Below are 13,099 nucleotides of genomic sequence, written 5' to 3'. Positions count from 1 at the left end.
TGTCAGCGTGTCAATCTACAATGTGTCCAGGACCCCACTCTCCACCATCACATGCGCACGGCACCTCATCATCAACTCGTATGCCATTGACAGCCAGGTGCTCCTCACCCTCACCAAGGACGCAGACATTGCCAGTTCCAATATTCAAGATTGCATGACATCCATTGATGAATGGCTGAACATCAGCCACCTGAGGCAGGACTTGTACAGGACTGAGGTCAACATCTGAGGATTGTCCCCTTACAGCTGGGTCAACTGCTTGTGTCCCACCCACAAGAGCCCTGCACAAGCACCCAGTGTCCACGCACACAAGATGGTGTGCATCATGGATTGCTTGCTCATATTTGCCATGGTAATCACCAGCATCTGTGCCTCAGACTGCAACACCCTCTGCATTATGCACATGATCCCCAGATAGATCCACTCCAAGGAAAGACGGACCATCCCCCAGGTCCACGACAACATCCATGTCAAATACTGCCCTGCCCTCTACGGAGCAGCCACATCCAAACTCCCGGGAAACTTGTCCACATCCAGGGTGCATCTGCACACCTCAGCTTCAACATCCCGCGCCCCAGCCACATCACCGTCCAGCAGAGATAGCTGCAATGGATCACTGTGTGCTGCAGGATGACCTTCAGACTCCCCACCCACACTCAGGAGGCAGGCCACAACCCTGACCCAAAACCATCCTTGTACCACTGTCATCCGAGACCCCATGGTGCCATCTCCGTGCATCCAACCTTGACCTGGCCACCATTCTTCACATCCACCGTACTCCAGCATGCAGGACATAGTTCTCCCACCTGGGAAAACATACCTGGGACTCCCTCCCTGGGAACCTCCGAATGAGGCATGACCTCTATGCCTTAATGATACTCTTCCAAATAGGTCTGTCCGCACAGTATTGCAAGCCCCCCCCTCAGCAGCTTGAGGCCATTACAGGTGAGTATTGTGCTCCATGTCTGCATTGAATGATACATCGTGACCCATGTGTGTCCTGTACCAGACTCAGATCCCAGGGTATGGAAGGGTGGAGTTAGTTCAACACTCAGACATAGTTTGACATTTACACACACATATGTTGTGGACTAATGCAAAATGACAGCAACATCTCATGACAAAATAAAGTATTTATTTACGGTGGGGTACGTGTTTTGGTAGATGAACTAAGGTGCTCTACCGGGTGCATAGAATCCAAAGTTCACAGGGGGAGATGGTATCCTTTGCTTTGGAAGTCATCAGAGTCCAGAGCACAGTGTTGGTCATCATTCGTCAGACTGTGACCAGCAAGTCCATGTGGCAGAGAATGTCATTGGATGAGGTGCTGCTGTTGCGCCAGAGGGCCTGGTGCCAGGCTAGGTGACCTGGGAGATGTGGATGGTCCGCTGACTCTCACGGTCTTTTCCGTGGATGACCCACCTTGCTGGGGGGACCCTCAGATGCAGGCCTTGACGATGTCTGTGATGCTCCGTCGGACGAATCCTCCTCCTCCTCCCTCCCTGTGGCTGGTGGTGGTCTTCGCCTAGTGGCACAGGGAGGGTTACCCATGTTGTCGGCGATCCGACGGAGTGAACAGCTCATGTCCGTTTGCACCGCCAGGAGCTCAGCCAGTCTTGCCTCCATCCGTCCTTGGTGTTGTTGTTGACTGGCATGTTGCTCGGCCTGCAGGTTCTTCATCTCGTCGAGGGTCCCCTTCATCTCTGTGAGGCTCACCACTACCTGGCTGATGCCCCTGGTGTCACGCCGGTATGTGTCCAGGATGTGGAGTATGTGTGACATACCGGTTCCCTCAGCTGGCTGGTCAGGTTCGCGCCTCCGCCTGCCTCCACTCCCACCACCCCTGCCCATACGAGCCTGGCCTGCCGTTGTGGGCACATCGGGTCTACGGGACCCTGAGGGATGGCATTTGCGGGGTTGTCTGCCTCCTCCTGGGTGCCCGGAGAACCTTGTCCCTCCTGGTCAGACTGGCTGTGTTGTTCAGTGCGAGCAGAGCTCCTGGGTGTCTCCTGGGATGTGGCAGGAATGGGGGTGGGGGTTGGCACAGATGTACCGGACGCAGGTGCTGCAGGGGCTTGGGCACCAGAGGGTCCAGGTTGGTCGGGGTCATCCACGGAGTGGTGAGAGTCGTCGCTGCCGGTGGGATCATCTTCACGCTGAGCCTGTGACTGTGATTGTTCTCCCCCATTGTTGGGGGGAGGTCAATGACGTTGCCCTGTGTGTGAGAGGGAGACAATGTTAATGCTGTTTCATGCCACATCCATGTTTCATACATACTCAAGTTGTCACAGTTCCTCCAGGTAGTTGGATGTGCCTAGCATTCCTCTCAATGTCCACTTGGGGATGGGTATATTGCGGGGGACAGATTGATATGTTCTCCTGAGCGTTTGACCTGTTGAATTTTGGCTAGGATGCTTATTTGGCTATGGATTGGTCTTGTTGTGTCACATGTCCATTGTGAGTGTGGGTAAATCCGTTGCCTGCCCCGGGGGTGTGTGCTTGTCTAAGCCGGGGTGTGTGACCGGGCCTGCTGTTGGGTGTAGTGTGATTTGTCATTGGGTCTCCCAGGTGATGTGTCTGTCCCCTCATGGTGCATGCTGGCATGTCAGTGAGTGTGAGTTCCTGTGCTAGATATCTGAGCTTGTGGAGTTGGTGTTTGAGTGTACAGTGGTCACAGGAGGGCCTTTTGCTGCATACAGCAGGGCCAAGTGTCAGCTACCTTGTCAGTACTTTGCCAGTCCCTGTGCATTGGGTATGGTGCATGGGTATGTACCTAGGCCATATGGGCTGAGGGCATTGGTGTCTGCTTCTGAGTTGCACAATGTGTTGTGTGAGCCCCACCCTCCCAGCATCCCGGACATCCAGTCTTGGGTTTGTGGTTGGTGTGGCCTGGGACATGGCATTGCCTTTATTTATGAATGGGGCATGGAGACGTTAGTGGCATGAGCGTGGTTTTTGAGTGTGGTTGTGTGCGGTGAGGGCTTAGGGGAAGTTGCGTGCCTTTGGTGTATTTGTGGTGTGGATGCCATTCCCCCATGTTACGTGAGTTGTTTGTGTACTCACCAGGCTCTGCGACTCCTTCGACTCTGTGTACTCCCACCGGCGGAAGCATGGCCATCACCTTCTCCTCCCAGGGATGGTAATGTACGGGTCTGCGGGGCAGCCCACCTCCAGTGATGTTACTCTGGCCGTATTCCTCGTTCATTTTTCTCTTGACTGCCCTGCGCAGATCGTACCACCTGGCTTGGCATTCATGCCTGGTCCTTCGGATGGGCGCAACAGCATTCACCTTATCGACGATCCTCTGCCACAGGCTAGTTTTTTGGGCTATGCTGGTCTGTCTGTTCCAAACAGCCTTGGCTCGACTCTGATGACTTCGTTGACAAGGAGGTCCAGCTCCGCCCTGGTGAACTTTGGATTCTTGTCTGTGGGTATGGTGTGGGGTGTGGGTGTGGATGGTTGTGGGTGTGTGGGTGTGAATGTGACGGTGTGTGTGTGAATGTGAAGAGGGGGTGTTTGTGAAGGAGGATGTGTGAAGGTGTGTAAGTTAAGGTGTAGTTAAGTTGTGAGTAAGGTGCAGTTGTTTGTCTGTGGGGTCTGGCAGCAGTGGGTCTGTTGCAAAGGCTCATGGGTTGTGGGTGTGGGCCCTTTTTATTGGTCAATTTGTGGGTGTGGCAGGGTTTGAAATTTTGGTGGGTGTGTTATAAGAGGTGGTTGTGATTTTGGGGCTCTGTTTGGATGTCTCAGGTCAGTCATTGAGATGTATTTTGTCATGTAGACGTGTTTTGTGGTGTTGTGCGAGTCGAATTGACCCTCCTTGTGCTGTTTTACAGTGTCCTGGTTCTGTACGAGTGTTTTTCGTATAGGTGAGGTCCGTACATACGCGATGCTGGGTGAGGATACTGGGGTACGGTGTTGTGGTGCGGTGCATACAGGTGCAGGGCTGGGGAACGTGCCTGGGGTGCGGGGCGTACAGGTACGGGCTGGGGTACGGCCATGGGGTGCGGTGCGTACAGGTACGGGGCTGGGGTACGGTCCTGGGGTGTGGCGCGTACAGATGCGAGGCTGGGGTACGGGCCTGGGGTACGGTGCGTACAGGTGCGGGCTGGGGTACGTGCCTGGGGTGCAGTGCGTACAGGTACGGGGCTGGGGTACAGCCATGGGGTGCGGTGCTGACAGGTACGGGGCTGGGGTACGGTCCTGGGGTGCGGCGCGTACAGATGCAGGACTGGGGTACGGGTCTGGGGTACGGTGCGTACATGTATGGGGCTGAGGTATGGGCCTGGGGTACAGTGCGTACAGGTACGGGGCTGGGGTACGGGCCTGGGGTGCGGCGTGTACAGGCACTACGGGCCGGGGGTACGGTGCGTACAGGTACGGGGCTGGTGTACAGTGCGGACAGGGGGGGTACGGTGCTGACATACGGGGGTACGGTGCTGACATATGCGGGGGAGGGGGGGCTGTACGACTCGTATCTGCCCACAAGTTTACCCGTGTACATGTGTGCTACTGCGTTCACTCCGTACGGGGCCTTTTACATGCGGTTGTGTATTCGGACGGGTGGCACGGATCGCACTTCCGCGCTCGGACTTCTGTTTTACGATATGCACGTAAAAATGGCCGGCTCCCTATCGTACACTTTTCCCGACGCTATTCGGACGTAAAAATTTCCGGCTCCCTCTCGTACCCTTTTCCCCGACGCAATTCGCATGTATTTTTCACGTACGAATCGTTCTTCGCAGTTTGTACGGTACTTGTACGATTCGTTCATGAAAATATACGGATACGAGTTGTACGCAAATTTATTTTGCCGGATCGGAATCGGCACCTAAGTATTATTAAATTACTTCCCACCCTACTCCCCTATAAACCCACAACAAGCTCCTACAAAAACACACAATTTACTTATTTACCAATTAATTATTAATAATGAACAAACAATTATTAACTAATTAATAATACATTATTAACTACAATTACCAATATAAAATAATAAATACTTAATTATTCATTAATAGAAATTATTAAATAATTAATTATAAGTAAATTACTTCCCAACCTATTTCCCTATAAACCCACAACCCACTACAGAATACAAAAGCTTAATTTAATTAAAAATAATTCATAATTTCTAAAAATCATTATTAAATTTACTATAATTAAATTACTTCCCACCCTATTCCCCATAAACCCACTACCCGCTACGGAACTAAAACACAAAATTAACTTTAAAAAAAATTCATAACTTCTAAAAATGTAATAGATATATTTAAAAAAAGAAAATACTTAACCAAAAATATATAGCACATACATTTAAAATACATACTAAAATACATAACACTGATATAAACATCGATATTATTAACAGCAATTTTTTTACAAACGATATTACTGACTTCGATATTACCAAAAACGATATTTCTTACCTTCATGATATTCTTGATGTCGATATTCTGTCCCTTCAATATTTCGAACTCGATATTTTTGTAGATTGAAAATAAAACCTCGATAATATGTCTGTACACCTCCAGAAACATGTCTGGTGGTGGCAGATGGATGGTAGCCAGTCAGGAACCCCACCAGGGCTGCTCGTGTTTCAGGGGGCATCTCTAAGATGCACTCTCAGTGCATTTTACATTAAATCCAACACTGACATCAATGCAGGTTTAATGTGCTGAGAAGTTTATATCAAACTTCTCATTCTTCAGTAAAGTCATCATGGAGCTGGAGAGCTTGTGATGACAACCTCCCAGCCAATGTACTCAAAATGGCTTCTCTGCACTTACAATGTCTGTGAATGGCACAGACACTGTAGGGGCACAGTGCTGCTCATGCCACTGTGCCCTCATGTGTGGATTAGTACACCCTGCTAGAGGGGTCACTTGTATATGCCTCAGGCAGTGTTTTTAGGCACGGCACCCAGGGATGGGTCGACTTCTGGGGTTGTGGTCCCACTCTGATACAGAGGCTGCAGTGGCAGGGTGTATGTGGGATTATGAAAATCTCTATTCTTCCGTGGAAAATAATTTTGCAGTATTAACAGGTAGAAAAGGGTAGCTGTGAACATCCAAGAAACAATTTCAATGAGAATAATATTAGCCTGATAATGACGTCATGTCCAATAAATCAGGGAATCACTCTCTAAGCTGAAATATTTATGAAAAAGTGACACAGCGTAGCAAGTCATCTTGTTGCACTGCATTACTGAGAAAGGGCAGGAATGTACCGTATTTAAGGCAATACGGCGCATTCCTGTACTTTCTTATGCGCTAGCGTCAATGCAGGCATCTGTGCAGCATGGGGCAAGGTTGCCTGCGTTGCATGCAGGATTGTTTATGTGCTGGAATGCAGCACACATAGAAAGAGGAAACAACTAGGAGAAATAAATATATTTCTCCTCGTTATACCTCTCTTGGGGAGGTGTATATTTTTGGCATGTTCCGAGGCTTCCAAGTTCTTTTTTTTTAAAAAGATTTTTTATTGAGCAGAGCAAAGTAAACAAAGAAAAGCGGTTTTCAACAGGGAATTTAGCTAACAGTTTACGTTAGAAAACTAGTTTGTTATACAAAAAAAAACAACATGCATTAAATATTAACCCTGGGCGTAGTGGGGGTAGTGGGGCTACGTGGAGCATCGCGTAGTGTGGCCAAATCTACGCACACATGCGTGCTCCGCGTAGCCCCACTACACGCCGCCCTCCTCCCGCCCGCCCTCATTTTAAAATTATTTTAACTATTTTAAGGTATGAAAATTCCTTACCTGTGGTCGGCGTCCCGGGGCTCCCTCTTCCTGGTGCAACCGCAACTTCTTCCTCACAAATTTGCATGTGCGGATGCCCGCGCATGCACATTTCTCGCGAGGAAGAAGTTGCGGTTGCACGAGGAAGAGGGAGCCCCGGGACACCGACCTCAGGTAAGGAATTGTCATACTTTAAAATAGTTAAAATTATTTTAAAATGAGGGCGGGCGGGAGGCGGGAGGCGGGTGGCGGGCAGCTCTGCTCCGCGGCGCCTTGTGCGTAGTGCTGCCTGCTACGCCTACTTCGTGGAGCACGAAGCAGGCAGCACTACGTACACTCCGTGGGCGGAGCCGAGCACTCCGCCCACCCTTTTTAAATATAAAATACAAAATAATGAAAAAAAGAAAACATATAATCTAGCAACATCCTAAACTGATCATAAATGTGCAAACCTTGCTTAATAAAGTCCTAGAATGCGTGAGATGTTACAATACCTAGAAAAACCCGTAATCAACTAGTCCAAACCTTATGTATTTAACCTAAAACCATTATAAATTAAATACAAGAGGATAACGAAAAGCATATTACAACCGTACTCCAGCTGGGCCCTTAATTGTTTTGGGCTATGGCCGGGCTGAAAGCTAAAATCCGCTTAGCCCAGGCAAAGGCAATTTCTTCGGCGGCCAGAGCTGAACTCACATCATATCGTCCTGGCCTTAACTCTAGCTTTGGGAATTCAAAAGAAGAGCAGCCCGAGTCGCTGGTACAGCTAGAAGGGGGGGATGCCCGCCACACAAAAACTGAAGGGCCGCTGAGCACAGCTAAGGAAAAAGAAGATGAACTTACAACTGGAGGTAACAAGGATGAGGTAAAAAGCTCCAAGGACTTTCCTCTATTTTTCAAAAAAGCATCTCAGCCAAAAACAACAGCAAAACAACAGCTATTAACGGAGGCAGGGCCGGAAGAAGCACTAATTGGTTCTATAAAGGTGTTGTCTTTATCATCTCGAGCGAGGACGCATGGGCAGACTCCATCTCCTTCTAGGGCTGCTCTGGCAGTACAAGAATCCGACAAATCCTTGGATGGTCAGCCTACATCTACTATCCCAATACCATCAATGGCACAGACTCAGACTCAGCTAGTGTTGTCATTTTCTGAAGATACCATAATGCCGCTACCAGAGGCTCAAAGGCAGTCGCAGCCCCAGTCTCAGTCGCAGATGTCTGGTAGAGTTGGCCTGGAATCTGCGGGACAGTCTGCTGGGAACCAAAAGCCAGACGGTAACACATCACAAGACAACTCAGACTCCTTGATACAAGGATCTACCACTCAACAGATCGATATAAAGGCCATGTTGAACCTTATCTTGGAGGAGATAAGGGAGATGAAGAAATCCCAAGAGTATGAGATCGCCTCCCTCCATCTTCATCTGGGGAAAATTGAAGAGGCAGTGGCCTGTTTTCCAGCAAAATTTCAGGAAGCTGAATCAAGGATTGCTCTGTTAGAAGATCAGAAGAGTGATATGCTTTTGAAGGTGAACGAAGCGGCGAAAAATACAACCTTCTTGGAGAACAAACTTGAGGAACTCAAAAATCATTCCCGGCGGTCGAATCTACGAATAGTGGGGGTTCCCGAAGGGAGTGAGAGATCCCAAACTCTTCAATGGGCCAACTCGTTTATCAAGCAAAAGGTCCTGCCTGAATTTGCTGGAGATCTAACTATTACAAGGGCAAATCGGGTCCCCTCACACCCATTGCCCAATTCAAAGATACCACGTACCATCCTGATTAACTTTGCTGATTTCATTATTAAGGACAGGATCTTGGCTAAGGCGATATAGCAAAGACAATTTTCTATCAATGAAGTTACCAAATGTCGCATATTTTCTGGCATGTCAGCTGTAGCCGCACGCAGGCGTAAGGAATTTGTTAAGCTGCTATATCTTTTTTAAGCTCAGGGGGCACAGGCCTCAGTAGAGCAGCAATCTAAGCTTCATGTCCTAGTGAGGGGGAAATTTCATATGTTTTCAAATGTAGAAGATTCCCAGGTTTTATTGAAAGAGATCTCTTCTTAAATTTGAAACCATACATGTATAGAGCACAATGTTGAAGTTTTCCATTGCCGGGGGGAGGAGGGTCACCCAGGGTGTAGTTCCATGACACCCATCAGGGAAGTAGGGGCGGCTGAGATGTGGCTAGTGTGATTAGTGGGGCTCGCCACATTTCAGGGGGGTCCACATTTTCAGAGGGGAGGTGGTGGGGTCATCTCTGGGAAGGGTATATCATGAAAAAGAGCAGTAGCAAAAGGGACAATGGTGTTTTTTAGTTTGAAAATGTCTAGAAATGGTTAGTAAATGCTGTATTGTATCAGTAAATGTGAATGGAATATTGAACAAACAAAAGTATGGAGGGCTTGGCTTCTTTCGGGTCTGCTGGCTCAGTGGACTAATGCGTCTACCACTGCAGGGGCCTGTGTTCGACCTCATGGTCACAGGTTCAAATCCCGGCGGGTCCACTCAGCCTTTCATCCATCTGAGGTCGATAAAATGAGTACCATTGAGTTGGGTAACAACAAACATCTGTTATTCAGCGCCAAGATACCCGTAGTGGTGAACGTGCGCTTTACAAATACATATGTTATGTTATGTTTTACAACACAAGTACTATTTATTCAAGAAACTCATTTAAAAACTAATTCTCCTAAGCTTTTTCTCCCCGGAGTATTCCCCAGAGTTTTTTGGGGATCTGCGGGGATGGCCAAAAGAGGTGTAGCTATTTACTTTCGTAGAACCTTGCCTTGGGAATTTGGTCAAGTCCGGAGAGATTCTCATGGAAGATGGATATGGGTTGTGGCTAAACTGAATGGGACGACACAAAATTTTGTAAACTACTACGGTCCAGTAATAGACGATCCTGCAGCTCTATTAAAGGTTAGTGAGCTACTTAGCAGGGCCCCCGGGCAGATTATTTTAGGAGGGGGTTTCAATTTCATTCAAGACTTGAGGAAAGATACTTCAAATAAAAATAAGAAGCAATTGAAGGCAAAAACCAAAAAAGCTCTAGATGCTATAAAACAGGAATATGTTCTGATAGATCCATGGCGCCTAACCAACTGGACAAATTGTAAATATACATGTCATTCCCGTAAATTCCAAACGGCTTCTCGTATCAATTGTTTCCTCATATCTCGATCATTGAATCATATAGATGATGAAATAGGGGCCAACTCATTCTCGGATCACTCTTTTATAAGATTAGAGCTGGAAATTGAGGTGGGAAGGAGGACGAGATCTAGGTGGCAGATGGATCGTCTACTCCTTCAATATTGTCAATGGGAAGCTGATCTGAGAGATTGGATGATGGACTATTTTAGAATCAACGAAGGAACCACAGAACTCTTTTCAGTTTGGGGTGGGTTAAAGGCAGCTGTGCGTGGGCTAATGATTGCTTTCTCTGCTGCTCAGATACAAAAACGCCGCGCAAAAATTATCGAACTTCAGCAGGCTGTTAACAGTGCCTTGATCCAGAGGAATATCTCTCTACGGGGAGAGGGGGAAGCTGGGGGTCAGTACGTGAAGGCCAAAACTGCGCTTAGGCAATTCTTTTTAATTGAAGAGATAAATAGCTCTAGGACGTATCAACAACGAGTATACGAGGATAGTCAAATGGTGGGTAAATTATTGGTCGGGTTAACTAAGACCCGACAGGAAGCAGCCTTAATCACTGAGGTAACCGATCCCAAGACCAAAACCATGGTAACAGATAAGGATAGTATAGCCCATGTCTTCATGGAGCACTATCAACAGCTTTATGCTACTGAATATATGGTTGGACAGAACCCGATTCAGGAATACTTTGAAAGGGTAAAGCTTCCGAACTTGTTTGATTTGCTTGTAGAGCAGATCCAACTAGACATACTAGAGGCAGAAACTGTAATAGCTCTGAATTCAATCGCTGGGGCAAAAGCTATGGGAACGATGGGCTGACGATAGAATTTTATAAGGCATTTTCCCAGGAATTGACCACCTTCTTGACAAAGCTGTTTAATAATATAAAGTTGGGGGTTCTGTCCCCTCAAGTTTTAAGGAGTCTACAAGAGTAAGTTTAGTGAAGAAGGGCAAAAATTCCAAGGATGTTAGGGGCATATTATCAAGACAGGCGATAAAATTATCGCCGCTTTAGCGGCAGAAAACTGCCGCTAAAACGGCAATAATGGGCTTGATAATATGCTCTATGGAATTCCAATTGAAGCTCAGGTTAGATGTCCTTCACATCTAGCATGGGCTTCATTTGGACTTCCATAGAGCATATTATCAAGCTCATTATCGCCGTTTTAGCTGCAGTTTTCTGCCGCTAAAGCAGCGATAATTTTATCGCCTGTCTTGATAATATGCCCCTTAATTCCTACAGACCAATTAGTCTTCTTAATGCAGATTATAAAATTCTAATGAAAATCTGTGCCCAACGCTCCACTCCTCTAGCGCAGGAGCTGATTCATAGAGACCAGTCCGGTTTTATAGCTGGAAGATCGATGTCCTCCATTACCGTGTTTTTAATTCAGGCTCTTTGTTTTGTAATATTAATATTCCGATGCTTATTATGATGGTGGACGCTGAAAAAGCGTTCGACCTGGTTAATTGGGATGTACTTTTTTTCGGTTTCGGCAAATTTGGTATACCTGTTCAGGTTATTGATATGTTGAGAAATATCTATCAAGGTGCCCAGGATCAGGTGGTGTTAAATACTAATCAACTAGGGACAGTAAATATCAATTGTGGGACTAGACAAGGGTGTTCGATGTCCCCCTTGCTGTTTACCTTCTTTATTGAGCCCCTGGCCACAAAAATTCGCGACAACTTAGAAATTAGAGCGCCAATACTGGGCATGGCGAAATTAAAATTGTTTGCTCATTACATTGTTTTATATTTAAGGCCTGAATCTGGAACGGCTATTAATAAAATGTATTCAATTTGAATTGATCATGGGCTATAAAATAAATCAAAATAAAACCAAGATTTTGAATTTAAACACTGATTGTGATTTTCTTCCCTTAAATCTCAAACCCCAAGCTTTAAAAGCGGAACCAATATGTTATCTGGGGGTATTTGTTTCCAACCAATATGAATAGCTATTTATTCTAAATTATCAAGCAATGCGGAATAAAATCAAAGTATTGCTCGATAAATGGTCTTTCTTACCCTTAACATTAACAGGCTGCATGGCCCTAATAAAAATGTCCATACTTCCCCTGCTCGTGTTTCTTTTTTCATAAATGTGCCTTTAAAGATTCATATCAAGTATTTTAAAGAGTTAGAATCTATGTTTAGGGAATTTGTTTGGAGTAAAAAGGCTTCTACGGTCAAGTTAGAAATTTTACAGTTAGAAATTAATCAGGGCGGGTTAGCACTACTGAAAATTCGAACTTATTATGAGGCAGCAATTTTACATCTTACAGCGCGTTTACTGGAACCAAATTGATTATTAGATCAAAAAATTTTAGATAAAATGATACAGGAATCTAGCATGCAAATCCCGATATTTTTGAAAATATCTAAATTGCCAAAGAGGACTAGATACAAGACTTTGCAGGACTATGCTTCTAGATTGCAATTCTTCTTTAACCCCTTCAGTGCCCATGACGAGCTGGACTCGTCATGGGCTGCGGTGGCGCTGTGCCCATGACGAGTCCAGCTCGTCATGAACTCCGCCCGCTAATGCAAGGCGCGGCACTGGGCGGGGAAAGGGGCGGGCATGCAAGGGGTTAAACAAGCCGGCTCTTCCAGATTCCGCAATTTAAAGTTAGCAGAATTTATAAGTTTGGGTCTTCAAATCCATTCTAGTCATCTTAAAAACTGGAGGGACTGTGGCTTAGAAGAACTAGGGCACTTTTTTATTAATAATAAAATAATTACCAGGCAAGTGGTTCAAAATAGATACCGTGAATGTAACAAGCTTGACTTTTTCGAGTATCTACAGATTGTGAATTTTATAAACAGATATAATCTTTCAACAAGTGGCGCCCCAACCAAACAGGTGATCGCCTTATTTCAAGCCAAACTAAAAGGGGTGGGCAACTGGTACTCTCAAATGAGTAAAATCAATGAATCTTCCTTGGTGGAGAAATTTTTAGAAAGAGTAACACGGGAAACAAATTGCACTTTGTCAAGCCAGAGTGGCAGTCCATATCCCTGTTAGGGAACAAGGCGTTAAGAGCTGCCAATTTTAAAAGGATGTCCTTCTTGTCACGGTGGATGGCATACTATACTCCTAAAAATCTAAGTCAAAAATATCTGGAAGTGCAGAATAGATGCTTTCACTGCCAGGCAGAAGGTGAAGGGGCGTGGTTGCATATATTCCTCACG

This window comes from Triturus cristatus, chromosome 6 (assembly GCF_964204655.1).
Source record: "Triturus cristatus chromosome 6, aTriCri1.1, whole genome shotgun sequence".
Classification (NCBI taxonomy): domain Eukaryota; kingdom Metazoa; phylum Chordata; class Amphibia; order Caudata; family Salamandridae; genus Triturus; species Triturus cristatus.
This window is presented reverse-complemented; position numbering follows the sequence as displayed.